The sequence below is a fragment of the Meriones unguiculatus genome, chromosome 2 (assembly GCF_030254825.1).
Source record: "Meriones unguiculatus strain TT.TT164.6M chromosome 2, Bangor_MerUng_6.1, whole genome shotgun sequence".
Classification (NCBI taxonomy): domain Eukaryota; kingdom Metazoa; phylum Chordata; class Mammalia; order Rodentia; family Muridae; genus Meriones; species Meriones unguiculatus.
Genome location: NC_083350.1, coordinates 170,012,127 through 170,027,985, shown reverse-complemented (window position 1 = coordinate 170,027,985; position 15,859 = coordinate 170,012,127). Strand labels below are relative to the sequence as shown.

The window sequence follows — 15,859 nt, the reverse complement described above, 5'->3', positions numbered from 1 at the left end:
CACAGGCATTAACTCCAGTTCTCTCACAGGTGTTGTAAAAGCACCAATTACGACGCTCACTTATGTGCCAATCATTGCTTTGTGCTCAGTTACTACGGAGGCCCTCCCTCCCATCCTGAAAAAGAACATGTACAGGGTTTGAAGATCCACTTAGAGTCCTGCTGGGAATGAGACTAGAGTCTTCCAAGGCCGGTACAAGCTGCCTGGATTGGTTATGACTGAAGCAAGGGAGGCCTCATGAAGCAGAAAAAGTACTGGGTCCTTCCTACGTTGTTTGTAACTTTATAACATTGTTATCAAGTTGCACATGCCACTGGAGTTTTGGTGACACAAGCTAGTTAAGTCTCCTTCACAATGTGAGTCAGTTTATGCCAGATAGAGATGGCCCCTGCCACTTAGAGCCTCTGACCTTAAACTGTCTAGCCTATTTCTGCTTTGTTCTCATCACTGCATTCTCTTTCTCTTTTCTAGCTCCTCTTTTGGAGAGCTGCAAACATTACAACTTGCCTGCCCTGTCCCAGCCCCCTCCTCTTACTTCTAGTAAAATTATTCTGAGTTGGCTTTTAAGTTATTTTATTAATGAGATGAAGAACTCTAAAATGGGATCCCAGTTTCTCTGATAGCGCATGGCATTCAATGTGGGGCTCCCAGAATGTCCATAGTAACCATATATACATTTATCTCTTAAGTTCTTAAAATTTAATGATACTAATATTAAACTTATTAATTTTAATTGCAATCATCATTCCTATCATTAAAGTAATATAGGCAACTAATAACAGAAGGGGATCAAATCCACTTTTCTACAATGTCAAAATAACAGCTAATATTTGGTTATCTTTCATTCTATTCTTTTTTTTTCATGTAAAATTTTGATTGTGCCCAATTTGTAAGCATAATTTTTATTTATTTCAATTTCAGAAGTAACATATGGGCTAATACGAGAGATTAGCACTTTGTACGTACATTCCAAACAAACAGAATTTGTTAAATCAAATATAACAAACCAATATACATTAAAGTTTAGAACTTAGGAATGGAAATCTGTAGTAAAGTCTATCAACTAGATGCTAAACAAAAGAAGTACTGAATTCCTAATGGTGCAAAGCGTGGCTACATACAAAGCCTTCCTTCTCTCGGGAGAAAGGCAGAGCAAATGTGTTTCATGAGGCAAACAGATTACTTCTACGTTATGAAAATTATATAATGTATAAGCATATCGTCCTCCTTAACTATGGTCAGAGGCTGGGCCAATTTAAGTGTCCAACTACAACGTTTTTTCTTCACGTTCTCAGGTAGAAGGAAGTTCAGCAATGCTGCTGAATAGTCAGAATTTTGTCAAGAGTTCAGAATTAACTTTCAAAATGTCCTGACTGACTCAGATGAGTCTTTCCTTTTTCTGCCGAGACTGGCTCTGTGTATGAAGGTATGACTCTGAACTCTGCTCTTGTCAATAAAGGCTCTGTGTTCCTGGACACAGTGGTTTTTCTCACCTCGACTTCCTTGATCCACCAGAGGCCAGGGAGAGAGTAGATATTGCCCTCCTCCATTGTTTGGAGAGTGATTTAACACAGACTCTGGTTTCTTCATTCCTTTCCTGCTTACTCACTAGGATGCCCAGGCTGCTTCTGTTTTATCTTCCTCATTTCTTAACACTTTTCCTTCTATGCCTTTTTGCTTATCCCATGGTTATCCATCCTCACAATAGAATGATAACTTCAAGATTTATATCTTAATGATTCGGATCTCAATCTCTAGCCCAAGGATTTCAGATTCTTTTTCTGTTTGCATTTCCCTGTGCTGGTGAACAGGCTTTTTAACTGACCATGTCTAAAAACAGCTCCTATAATTCCTCTGTTCAGACCCAGGTCTTTCAGCTTTATATGCCCAGTTTAAGATACTTGACTCTCCCAGTTGCCCACCCAAGAAACTTGAAGTCATTCAATTTACTTGCAAATCCTCTTGACAACTCTTAAAATAGAACCAGAATTTACCTACTTCTTATCATTTCCATCTTGGTCAAGGTGTTATTGCTTCATGTTGTGTTTTAAATTAAAAAAAAAAAAGTCCCCTTTAGGTTCGTGTATTTGGACACTTGGTCCCCAGTTAGTGGGTCCATTTGGAAGGTTTTTGAACCTTTAGAAATGGTGTCTTGATGGAAAGAAGAACAAAACTGTCTAGCTTTGAGGTTTGTTTTTTTTTTCTCTCTTTATTAATTACACTTTATTGACTTTGTATCCCCCCTGTGGTTCTCTCCCTTCTCCTGTCCCAAAATCCCTCCCTTCCTTCACTCTCTGCATGCATGCCCCTCCCCAAGTCCACTGATAGGGGAGGACTTCTTTTTCTTCCTTCTGATCCTAGTCAATTAGGTCTCATCAGGAGTGGCTGCAGTGTCTTCTTCTGTGGCCTGGTAAAGTTGCTTCCCCCTCAGGGGGAGGTAATTAAAGAGTAGGCCAATCAGTTCATGTCAGAGACAGTCCCTGTTTCTATTGCAATGGAACCCACTTGGATACTGAACTGCCATGGGCTACATCTGTGCAGAGGTCTTAGGTTATCTCCATGCATAGTCCTTGGTTGGAATAGCAGTCTCAGGAAAGACCCCTGTGCTCAGATTTTTTGGTTCTGTTGCTCTCCTTGTGGAGTTCCTGTCCTCTCCAGATCGTACTGTTTCCCACTTCTTTCCTAAAATTCCCTGCACTCTGCCCAAAGGTTGCCCATAAGTCTCAGCATCTACATTGATAGTCTGCAGGGCAGAGCTTTTCAGAGGTCCTCTGTGTCAGGCTCCTGACTTGTTCCCTCTCTTCTCCTTCTTCTGATGTCCATCCTCTTTGCCTTTCTGGATAGGATTTGAGCATTTTAGCAAGAGTCCTCCCTCTTGATTAGTTTCTTTAGGTGTACAGATTTATAGGTTTATCCTATATTATATGTCTATATGAGTGAGTATATACCGTGTGCATCTTTCTGCTTCTGGGATAGCTCACTGAGGATGATCTTTTCCAGATCCCTGAACAGAACACCAACAGCACAGGCTCTAAGAGCAACAATCAATAAATGGGACCTCATAAAACTGAAAAGCTTCTGTAAAGCAAAGGACACTGTCCTCAAAACAAAACGACAGCCTACAGATTGGGAAAGGATCTTCACCAACCCTATATCTGACAGAGGGCTAATATCCAGTATATATAAAGAACTAAAGAAGTTAAACAGCAAAAAATCAAGTAATCCAATTAAAAAATGGGGTACAGAGCTAAACAGAGAATTCTCTGCAGAGGAATATTGAATGGCAGAGAAACACTTAAAGAAATGTTCAACCTCATTAGCCATCAGGGAAATGCAAACCAAAATGACCCTAAGATTTCACCTTACACCCATCAGAATGGCTGAGATCAAAAACTCAAGAGACAGCACATGCTGGAGAGATTGTGGAGAAAGGGGAACCCTCCTCCACTGCTGGTGGGAATGTAAACTTGTACAACCATTCTAGAAAGCTTTGAGGTTTTATAGTCTTACCAGGTCTCTTCTCTTTGTGTGTGTTTCCTGTGTGAAGTTGAAAGGTAGCCTTTCTGCTCGCTGCTTTGAATGCATGATACCATGCCTTCTCATCACTATGGGCTCTAACTCTCAGGAACTATAAGCTAAAAATTCAAAATTCTCCTTCCTTAAATTGCTTTGGGTTATGGCATTTTATTGCAACAACAGGAAAGTAACAATATGTGAAGATTATCTTTCAGCCTATTTTACATCTTAACATTTAGATAAACCTGTTAAAATATCTCAAGTCACATCATTCTCATGATCAGTACTGAGATGTTCCCATTGTATGAAGAATAAAAGCTAATGCCTTTAACATAACCTGTAAGACCCTTCAGTCTGACTGATGAAATGAGTGATTAACTGCCCAAAGATCTGGCCCCTTTCCCTCAACTCCTGCAAGTTAAAAATCTAAGCTTTAGAATGTCCTATGCTATAAAGGTGTCGTTATTTATCTGGAGCCTTATGCTAGGGCTCATGATTTGTTGTTTAGTCATGATGGGGACCATGGACTACCCACTATCAGCTTTACCTCCACAAAGGCTAGAAACTAAAGTCAGACACACAGGTAGTTATCATATCCAAAACACCAATAAAAAATGCTGAACACAACAATTTAAATGAGTTGTATTGGCTGGGAGTACTCCATGAAGGTCGTGTACATTGCTGCGGGGAGGAATAAACACTAGCCACAGTACTGCTAAGAGGGAGAATTTCAAAGCACCATGCCTAGCGCTACCTTTACGCTAAGCTAATTTTAATCTCCCATTTTTATGATAAAGTATAGCCATGAATATAAAGCTTTGTTGTGTTCTGTGAGTTCTTCTATTGAATAGTCAGACGCAAGGGAACGATCTGAACTTGGCATGGTCCCTGTTACCTTCTTGATGTCATGTGTTGCTATTCCACCATCCATTAACTCATTCTTAATTTTTTGGCACCTCTGATGTTTCTCCCTTAGAGACTCTTCCTTTTATGTAGAAGACTACCCCCCAAAACCCATGCAATCACATTTCATTTGCTTTGAGCATTGGTTCAAATTCTGTTTTCAATCATGTCTTCTCTGGATCTACTGTTAAAAATTATAGCTGTTCATTGAACATGTGATTATCTTCATGTGATTTATATTTCTCCAAAAGATTTAGTCTACTTGAAGTATTATGCATTTCATTTATCATTTTATTTGTTCTGCCCATCAAAATGAAATACTCGAGATGTTAGATAGCAAAGTCTGTGTTCACTGCTGTTTCTCCAAGGCACAAAAAAAAATGTATACCACAAGGTATATACTCAGTGAATGTCTGTTGAATGAAAGAATGAACTTGTAATGTCTTATGGGAAAAAAAAGAAAACAGAAACAGAAAAACAAAACAAACAAACAAACAAACAAAAAACCTCTACCAAAGCCAGAACAATAAGTGATGAAACAGAATAACTTCATAAAAATAATGCCACCAATGTATCATACAATGTATTCTAATGCCACATGAACCTGTTTTTCAATCACCTAGACGATTCAACAAGCCAAACAAAATAGTTATGAAATGAAACAGAGGATGTCTCTAACTCAGAGCAACCCAGAATCAAGAAGTGATGCCTGTGAGGCTGGGAGTGGAAGGCCTTGGAGAGGAGCTGTTTGTGTGGAAGGCTCAGAAGAAGAGAACTGAGAGCTGCCCACTCTCACTGAGACTCACTTGGTATGTCTGGGCTAAGGTTTTTGATGTGGAAAGGCATGATCTTTCCAATGCATTCCGTAGGCCTAGCAGCAATGAGAACTTCTGCTCAGTTAAATGGAGCAGTCTTGCATTCTTGCCAGGGTGGGGCTAGACTTGGGTAAGACAACCCATAGGCCTGATGGTACCACTGAAGCCCATTCTGCAGCTGCTAATCGCCAATAGAGTTCCTCACTTGAAGAAGCGATTTTTAGTGGAAGACTCTAGCAATACCAAGACAAATAAGCATTAATTAGAACTTTTAGTCATCAGCAATTACACTAAGAAAACCCTCTACTATACTTATATTTGAACTCAACTGAAGAATCAACTAGGAATCCCAAACAAGAGCCATACCTGTCCTCAACTTTTGGGAGATGATATTACTTGTTAAATTGAGATGATGATCTTATCTATAGTAACATAGGAATAGGGAAATAGGAAAGAAAAGGCAAACTTAAAGAGGGCTATCCAATGGGACTGGAAAAAGATGGGGAGGATGATAAAGGGTAGTGGAGGAGAGGCTCATGGTTCTGGCAAGTGTGTATAATGGACATCAGGTGGTCATCAGCTAGAATCTCACTCAGCAAGCATCACATCTGAGCAGAAAGAATATGTGGAGTGAAATCCTTGAGAGACTCACTCTAGTCAAGGTAACCTAGGACCCTATAGTGGATTAAACTGACAGAGATGTCACAGAGAACTTTCTTTTCTATTGGTTGGAGTTCTCCAGAGAAATCCTGCCAATAGGAGATAAATAGGTGGATATCCAGACTGATGATGATTTTCATGGTTACAGAAGCCAAGGGATGGAGGAGAATCAGTAGAATTCCTTAGGAGTGCTAAATCCAAATACCCAGCACCAAGAGAGCTGATGCTAGATGCTCAAGTCTAGAAGCAGTGAGGCGGAAGCAGTTGTGTCCTGATGGTGCAAAGCCCAGTCTTCTTGTACTATTTAGGCAATCATCAACACATTAGAGAGAGCAACCTTCCTTTCAAATGTTAATATCATCCTCAATGATATCTACTTAGGCATACTCAACCAAAACTGCGTGGGTATTGAATTCCTATGAGAACAATGTGGTACCCAATTATCCAGAATTTAGACCCCAGATATTTTTAGTAAAGAAAGGAAAGAAGTGGAAAGGAGACTAGGGATGGCAGAATATTCCCTGCACCTGAGAATCTGGCAGATTCGTCTTCCAGTAAACAACAGAACTTTGTTGTTATTTTCCCGATTAACAACCCATTTATTCACCTGATATTTATTGGTTTCTACACTTGATGTCAGATTCTGAGAATGCAGCAATTAACCCCGCAGATGAAATCACACTCCAGTGGGAGAGACAGACAGCATAGCAGTAAACAGAGAAGACTGCTAAGAGAGAAGGAAGAAGGTGCGGATTTAATGAAGCTTATAAACAAGTTACGATGACAGTTAGCCTCTGAGAAACATCACCGAGTGCTAGTTTTATACAGCGGCCACTTCAGGAGCAACCATAGCTGCTTCGCAGCCATACCCCACTCCTAAATGCTGAGCTAAAGAACGCTGTGCAGTTCCAAAAGCTGCGTGAACCACCGGTCGGTTAGGACCCTTCGGAATCTACAGAACAGAGCGTAGTCAATGAACTGCACCTTCCACGCCCGCGCTCCGCACCTGCCAACGTTTCCATCACACTCGAATTCAGAAGAACGTCGCTGAGGGAAGAAGCGATAATCGGCTGCAAACCCTTGCCTGAAAGCATTCCAGGACCCGTGTCTCCTAAAATCCTCTCTCTCCTGCAGAAAGGAGTGCTCTGGGACCTCCAGCCCGAATCCATTCTCTTCCACCCTAACCAGTTCTCTGTCTTCTGTTCTACCCTTTGGGGTCCTTTCTGGCAAAAAGGCTGCCTAACCCTGAAGTAATTGCGTTTGGCAGCCCTTGCCTTACTGCCCTCCCATGCATGGCCGGTTAGTGTCCCTTCTGCTGTTTCATGTACTGCCTGGCGCCCCTCCATACACAGACCACCAGCACCACCTCTCTGAGGAGGAGGTATTGCAACTAGATGAACACAGATGACTGAGTTCGTTCGCCTCCATTTCCCTAAGGTCGGTCTTCTCCTGAAAGACCCTTCAGCCTTGTTCTCAGTTCCAGAAGAAATCATGACAGATCTCCTCAGGTAACTGTGGAAGACAGCAGTCTCCACCACATGGCAGTAGCCTAACCAGGAGGCTTACAGATAGACAGCGAATTCCAGCATCACAGGGTCTTCTCCCAACCTGAGGTGGACTTCATAGTTACAACTCTATAACCTGTACTACACTTAATTCTGACTGAACTGCTGTGGGTTGAAAACAGACCTCACGGACAGGACGACACAATACAGTTTGCAATCCAGTATCAGCTCCTTCCAACTAGAACTTTAAAAGGCCACCAAAGGCATTCCTTTCTTGGTCAGCATAATTAGAATGCAGATGGTTAGGTTAAAGCAGGCTGTGAATGCACACCTTACTGAGGGTGGTGATTGTCTCAGTGTTTCGTCAGTTTGACATAGATCTAGGCATTCCTGGGAGGAAAGAGTCTCAGCTGAGGAGCTGCCTCCACAGATTGGCCTATGGGCACGTTGGAGGGGCATGTTCTTGATTGGTGATTGGTGTGTGAGGACCAAGAGAGGGCCCAGCCCACTGTTATCAGTGCCATTTCTGGGCAGGTGGGCATACACTGTAAAAGGTAGCTGAGTGAGCAAGCAATGTTCCTCCATGATCTTTGCCTTAGATCCTGCCTCCAGCTTCCTTCCATGCTGGACAGTAAACTGGAAACCAAATAAACCCTTTTCTTTCCAAGTTGCTTTTGGTCACTGTTTTATCACAGCAACAGAGAGCAAACTAGGATTGTACTTCCTCAGGAATATATACAGGAATACCCACTTTGTAGGAAGTATTGAAAGACAGAGGGTCATGTAACTTATACTCAATGGTTTGGAAAATCAAATAGGACAGTGGGTATGGGGTAGGGGCCTGTCAGACCATGAACGGTGTTTAAAACAAATAGAGCAAAAATGTTTGCATTAAGAGTAAAAGACTAAGAGCACTTCTGTGCATTATTCTTGCTAGTTTTTTGTTTGTTTTTTGTTTGTTTGTTTTTGTAGTTTGAAGTTATCTTCAAAAAAAAGGTCAAAGCAAACAAAAACAAAATCCCCTGAATGGACACACACAAAAGAGTATTGTCCAAAGGAAGGCCAGTGTCGCGGCTCATCTTTATTGTTAACTTGGTTTGATTTGTACTCACCTAAGAGACACACCCTTGGGTGTGCTGGAGAGTCTCCAGAAAAGGAGAAGGGCAGGCATCCTAGGAATGTGAACGACATCATTCCATGGGCTGTGGCCCTAGACTGAATGAAAAAAGAAGAAAAAGATGCAGACACGGCGTCTCTCTCTGCTCCCTGACACTGGGTACAATGTGACCAACTGCGCCAAGTTCCTGATAACACAGCCTTAACTGAAGTCTTCTCCCTGCCATGCCTCCCCTGCCATAACAGACCACACTCTGTCAGCCAAGGTAAACCTATCTTTCCTTCCTTAAGTTTGTTTGTTTGTTTTGTTTTTTGTTTTTTTCTTTTTTTTTTTTTTTTTGTTCGGGTATTTTGTTATATCAGTGAAAATAAAGTAACAAATATAGAAATATAGCTAGGAATGAAAGATGTGCCTTTCTTTTCTGTCAGCCATGCTTAGGAGTCGGTAGCATACATACCTTTAGAATACATGGCAAGGAAACTTCTGAACACAGACTATTTGCTCTATCAAGCACTCACTGACATTTTGCAAAATAACGATAGCAGATATACTGTAGGAACTATGACCTCTTTAACCATGGGGATTTTGTATCAATAAGGAAAGTCCCTGCCATAGAACAGGTCTCACACCCAATCAGATAGTGTTTTCTTACCCCATAATTATCAGGCATGCCACTATTACAGCATCTTGCATATCAGGTCTGTATTGCACTATACGTGGTCCAGTGGTGGGTAAGAAAACTGAAGGAATTTTTCCCCCAGGAACTTAAATAGCATCTTTTGGCACTGTGAAAGCTAAACACCAGGAAAAAGGCTTCCTAGTTGATTTGAGATTGATTTGTCTACTTCCTGCAGCTAAAATGCATTATGGTGTTGTGATGGTTTGAATGAGAATGTCCTCTATAGGCTCATATATTTGAATGCTTAGTTATTAGGGAGGGAGTGACACTACTTGAGAAGGATTGAAGGTGTGGCCTTGTTGGAGAAAGTCACTGGGAGTGGGCTTTGAAGTTACAAAAGCCCAAGCCAGGCCAAGTGTCTCTCTCTCTCTCTGCTTCCTGAGGATCCAGATATAAAACTCTAAGCTAATTTTTTCAGCGCCATGTCTGCCTACCAAGACGATAATGGATCAAATCTCCGAAATTGTAAGAAAGACCCAATTAAATGCTTTCTTTTTTAAGCGTTGCTGTGGTCATGGTGTCCCTTCAAAGCAATAGAACAGTGACTAAGACAGATGTCTTCAGCAATAGGGTCATGTAGTTATGATGGATAACCAAGGGTAATGTAATAATCTGTATTGTTTTGGAGACATGTGGGGCCTACCTGACAAATTACTCATTAAGGAAGCATCTCATGTCTTGCACTATGAGTTTTATTTATTAACTCATGTCTTCTTGGGAGCAGCACTGTCTACTTTTGTTGGATAATTCTATTTGAAGTCTTTATTTTATAAAGTTATATTTTGAAATCATCTTACTAAATACTGGGTTTCTGTAATGTTTTATCATGCCTCTTTATTTTTAGTTAATAACCCACAGCTTCGTCCTTTTCTTCATGTACCCCACTTGATCCTTTAACTCCGAGGTCACACTCTCTCCTTTCCTATCACATTTGCTGTACTATTCTCCCACTTGTGTTTTCACTTGGGCTGTAAGACAGTGGGCTTCCATGGGGCTTCTCATATACCTTCCTTTTGGTTTGTCCTCTACCCACACATCTTGATGTTCCCTATACCCTTATAATTCTTCCTGCATTAGCCTTTCTATCCCCAGTATCCCACCTCCCTACCTCCTTTTAGCCTGTAATCAACTGTGTCCCTTCCCTTAACATGGCCTCTTCCCAAAGCCACTTTTATGGCTTCCAAAACTTGTGTTTCCAGTTTAACACACACAGGAAGAACATGTTGAGTTTGTCTTTCTGCACCTGAAATACCTTACTCAGTCTGTCTTATTTTTCTGTTTCATCTATTTACCTGCAAACTTCAGAATTTTATTTTACAGTTGAGCAATATTTCATTGTGGATATGTGACTTGTTTCTCTTATTCATTCATCTGTGGATGGACATATAGGTTGATTTCATTGCCTAACTATTGCAGAGTGTCTATGGAATTGAAAGAGCTGTTGTTGTTTTGCTAAATGACAATGCTTTTAAACTTTCTTCTAAATATTTGTGTTTATACCTGGACCACTTTCCATCTTGGACAGAGAAGCGTCTTTTTGCAGAGATCAGCAGACAGTTCAGAGATGTGTAATTGGTGAAAGTACTGGAATGAGAGACTGAATGTGTAGTACTCAATGAGACCTCTCCAACGACCCTACTCCTGCCAGGTCACAAAGAAGAACGTGGAAGAGGAGGCAAAAAGAACCAAAAAGACGGGATGGAGAAGAGAGCTGTGAAATGCTTCTGGACATGTCATCTCAAAGCAACCATGGCTATTGAAGCAAGACCTGCATAAGATCAAGCCAGCAAAACTCCGGCGTAGGCGGAAAACAAGTTCTTAAGATCTTACGTTTTACTGAGAAGCTATTGACAGTTCATAGCTTCTGGGAGAGACAAAACCATCCTTTTATGAAGGTTTCTTTGTTTTGTTTGTTTGTTTGTTTGTGTGTTTGTTTGTTTGTTTTAACTACTAGTAGGCATCTCACCCATCAGTGCATGACTCCATGTGCATGCCCCCGGGGGCAGCCCTAATTGGATACAGAGGGTAGCAGAAGAGAAGGCATTGGAAGGAGGACTTGTTGAAGGAAATACAGAGGGAGTTGAAGGAGGGAAATCCAGGGAGTGGATATGATGGTATTGCCTTGTATAGATGTATGAAATTCCCAAGAATCAAAAACATCTTAAATGATTGTTAAAATAGTAAAACACCTAACTGGAGTAGCCCATAATAAGCCTGCTGTAATACCTGAGCTTTTCAGAAACCCAGGAATATGCTGGACATAATCTGTTACTTTTTTCTCAGTATGAAAATTTCCTATTGACACAATCAGGCAACTCTATATAGATTCTGGAAAATCATCCTGTTTGCTTCATTCTAAGGAATGAGAAAAAGCTTCCTTTTCTTTACGAAATAGCACACCCTACCGGCACTCACAAGGGCTGCAGGGAAATTCAAAAGTTATTGTGGGCTGGATGGATAAATATATTTTGGCCTATGGTTGCTTCTTGGTCGGGAAAAATCAGGTTTCAAAATACCCGTTGTTCTCAGAGGAACAACAACATCCATAATAGAGAAATATAATTCATGTAACTCAGAGATATTCTTAAGCTTTGATTCTGATATTTTCATCATGCTACATAAGCAAGGCAACTTTTACCCTAGAAAAATCACAGTCGAAATTTTAAAACGAATTGGGTTTTAGTCTCTTGATATTTCAAACTACAATCATGCTCACATTCTAGGGCATTTCTTATTTAAAGTGACACTGACGATCTGTAATTGTTTTAGAATTTCTGCTCCATTACCTAGGCACTAAGTGTGGCATTCGACACTAAATCAGCTGCTTTGCTCTGTCTTTCATGTCCTTTACCTCAGATCACACACATCCTGAGCCTCATACACCTCGATGACATCTACCACCCTCCAGAAATGTTTCAGGAGAGACACAGGCCGAGGCTCAGGGAAATCAGCACAGGCCCCAGGACTGACCCAAATTAGGCCTGCCTAAAATAAATCATGTCAGCTCACCTTGATATGGCTCCTGCCCAGGCAGCAGTTTCTAGGCTATTGTTTTTCAGACATGGCCATAGCTATTTTTCAAGGAGATCTGAGTGTGCCAAGTATCTCATGGAAAGAACAGGCCACAGGAATTCAGAGAACGGTGTGTGATATGGAGTACTGGGAGGAAGTGGTGGATTCTATTTAATTTAAAAATACTATTCCTCATCCCTGGTACCTCAGCCCTGTAATGTTATGGAAAGCAGAGTGGATTTCCTTCCTGGTTCCTTCTATAAGCCCCCGGTGTGAATGCTATCATCCCACAAGGGTTTGTTCCTTATAGACAAGGACGCTATACAGGAGTCAGAAAAGGAGAGAGGCTGAGCCTGTGAGCACATCCTTGTGTTAAGTGAAAAGACATGAGAATAAAAATAGAAATTTCTAAAGATCTTTATGAATCAATAAAAGAAGCAATGAATGTGCAAATACTAATGAGGGAGAAATAGCAATGAGGCCAGAATTGTGTAGGTGTTTTTATTTTCTGTCCATCTTTTAAAGAGAGTTAACACATGTTTTTTTGTTTTTTGTTTTTGTTTTTGTTTTTGTTTTTCAAAGTACCAAGTTGAGGCAGATACAGTGATGGAAGCCTGTCAGCCCAAGACCTGCCTAGGAGGAAGAAGGTTTTGCCATGAGTTTGAAGCCAAACTCAGCTCCATAGAGAGTTAAATCCAGCTTGGACTCTGGTATAAAAGGCCCTGTCTACTTGCCAACAGCAAAAAATAAATACACAGATTCCCTGCTCCCAAGTTTAAAGAGAACTAGTCAGTGTTGGGACAAGTGCCATGTTAGGCTCACAGAAATGTCAAGAGTGAGCCCAGCCTCTGCAAATGCGTGACCTGCTGCTGGCATGTTGAGTTCGGTCTGTTTTCCAGATGGGGCATTTGGAACTCAGCAAAGATAACAGGATAACCTTAATGCCTAATACAGGAAAAATAGGGAGCTACAGCACTGTTCGTAGGGAGCTAGAGCACTGAGCATGGGGGTCAGAAGTTCCTGTTTGCTCTTTGGTATTTATTCTGTCCAACTTCTGACTGGATGTATGCTCCTCAAGAACACGCGTGTCAGATGCTGAGACTCAGGGCCAAACTGATCAGAGCTCAGATGAATCATACGGAAGTGAGGGGTGGGATTAGAGGGACATGGAGGGGACAGAAGCTCCACAAGGAGACCAACAAAACTAAAAGATCTGAGCCCAGGGGGTCCTACAGAGACTGATGTACCAATGGAAGACCACACATGGAGAGGACCTAAACCCCCTGCTCAGATGTGGCTGATTGGCAGCTCAGTCTCCATGTGGCTCTCTGAGTGAGGGGATCAAGTGCTGCCTCTAACATGAACTCAGTTGACTGCTCTCTGATCACTCACACCTGATGATGCAGCCTTGCCAGGCCATGGAGGAAGAGGATTCAAGCAGTCCTGATGAGACTTGAGTTATGGGCAGAAAGCAACGAAGGGAACTTCCCCTTTCAATGGTGAGGGGAAGGAGATGAGGGAAAGAAGGAAGGAGGGTGGGACTGGGAAGGTTGAGGGAGGAGGCTTCAATCAAGATATATAATCAATAAATTGTGAAGAAAAAAATAAAAAATAAAGAACATACTTGTATTGAGAATTTCCAAAATGCAAAAGTTTTGCAGGATTGCAGGATAGGAAAGGTCTAATTCTCATTCTCATGGCAATGACAGAATAATTTTTATAAGAAACACACACACACTCACTCAACTAGCTTATATAAAAACAAGATCAGCTCAAGCTTAAGATTTTTACTACTTACAAGAAGAGCTTGCTGACCCCTGGATTAGAATTTCATTTTACATCTCTGTCAGTTCCGCCTGCCATTATTAGTACAACCAAATTACTTTAAAAATTATCTATCGTCTGTCTATCTATCTATCTATCTATCTATCTATCTATCTATCTACTTATCTGTGGCCACTTAAAAGTCCAGATATATCTTGTGTTTTGCTCGAACCTGCTTTTCAATATATTTCTTTAATATTGACTCAGCTGTGTTTACTGTCTTCCTAAGAGTTCAATGTGATGTAATAAAGACATTTAACACTCAGCCTCTTAGAAATGACTGCTCTCTTAGTGGTTATTTTGTAGCCTCTAATACAACAGCTTTTCAAAGTACCTTTTTCGGAGAATTCTAAGAATGATCTCCATGCTAAATTGGTACACCTTTTCACCATTCTCAGTTTATGTATGCCTTTGCGTATTTACTGACTTATCCCCCCTTTCCTGGTCAGCTTTAGTCAGAAATAGTAGCAAGTCTCCATGGAAACATAACATAACACTCCCTTACATATGATAGGACCTAAGCAGCTGGCCCTAGGCTGAAGGCTTCGATGGCATTTGCCCAAATTAGGAAGAAGACAGCAGCTTACCTCATTCCCAGACCTCAGGGCTCCAACGCTCAGCATGGAGCCTGCATACTGCGATGCTGCAGAATTTGTTGCCTTTTACTCCTGAGAATAATCTCTTATGATTTGACAAACAAATGCTATTGGGTAACTGGGAAGAAAACCTAAATTTAATGAGTGTCTACTGTGTGCTAGGCAACCAATACATTATTTCAAGATCAATATCTCAGTTCTCAAACTGGCAGAGTTGGGATATGGCTTCTGGTCTGCTTAATGCCAAGATTTATCTCCTTTCCAGTATATATGAGACAGAATGATATCCTTCAAAATGAATAGAAAGGTTAAAGTCAAACAGGGGTCTCTTCACACAGCCATCATCCTTTTACATACCTTTTATCTTGGCAGGAAATGTCATAATAAATTAAAGTCTGGACACCACTGTGTAAAAGCCTATTTGAAGAGGAACCATAAGAGTCACAGTCCTTGTTCCTAAAACTCCCTCCTTAACAGTTAAAGGAAATAGCCTAAACAAAGGTAATTAGTAGGTGTCTTGACAGAAGAAATGAAGCACTGTTGAAACTGGGAGAAGCGTGCTAAGGGAGCATCCGGAAGATGTGTCAGCACAGCCAAGGCCATCATGATTGAAATCCTTAACCATGTCATGGGGTCGGTATTGAGTTTAACTTGGAAGAGGAGGAGAAGGGAGAGGGAGGAGGAAGAGGGAGAAGGGGAAGGGGAGGGGGAGAGGGAGAACATAGTAGAGTTCTTTGCTATCCCATTTCTAGATCCCAGGAGTGTGATCTAGGATTATAGGTGTTGGCCGGAGAGCTTGCCTATGCAAGGCATTCTCCCAAATCGCAGAGCCCTGCTCACGAAGGCAACTTACAGAATTGCCCCAGACCCACGCTCTCAAATCACATGAAGCATGGAATCCACCACGGTAGAGGTGGGCTCCAGGCCCCACCTTCCCCTGAAGCAGCTCTACTCTCACGTGTTTGAAGGAAGTGTTCCTGGTTGTCACAATCCTTTAAGAAGCACTGCTCTCGGAGGGATGGAGAGATAACGGAAGGAGGACTTTTAAAGGAGAAGGCATGCTCTCTGCAGGGTTACACACAAGTTTATGGTAGCACGAGAAACGATGCCTCTTCCTTCACTGATCTGCACTCACACACCAGCCTCACAACTACCACTGAGAGTAAGGGGGAGCATGAGAAGAAAGTGAGGGGATGTGGAGAGGCTGAGGGAGAAGGCTCCTGCCAAAGCAG

The 15,859-nt window shown here is 41.5% G+C and overlaps 1 protein-coding gene and 1 long non-coding RNA gene across 3 annotated transcripts in view; one reads left to right on the top strand and one right to left on the bottom strand.

Annotated features, from left to right (window-relative positions):
• Kcnab1 (potassium voltage-gated channel subfamily A regulatory beta subunit 1) overlaps nucleotides 1–15,859 on the bottom strand; it is a 377,926-nt gene that overhangs the window by 342,645 nt on the left and 19,422 nt on the right. The window lies entirely within an intron of this gene.
• LOC132652480 (uncharacterized) lies at nucleotides 8,543–14,201 on the top strand. Its single transcript, XR_009590118.1, has 3 exons — nucleotides 8,543–8,781; nucleotides 10,844–11,090; nucleotides 12,790–14,201. It is a non-coding gene; the product is annotated as an uncharacterized LOC132652480 (long non-coding RNA).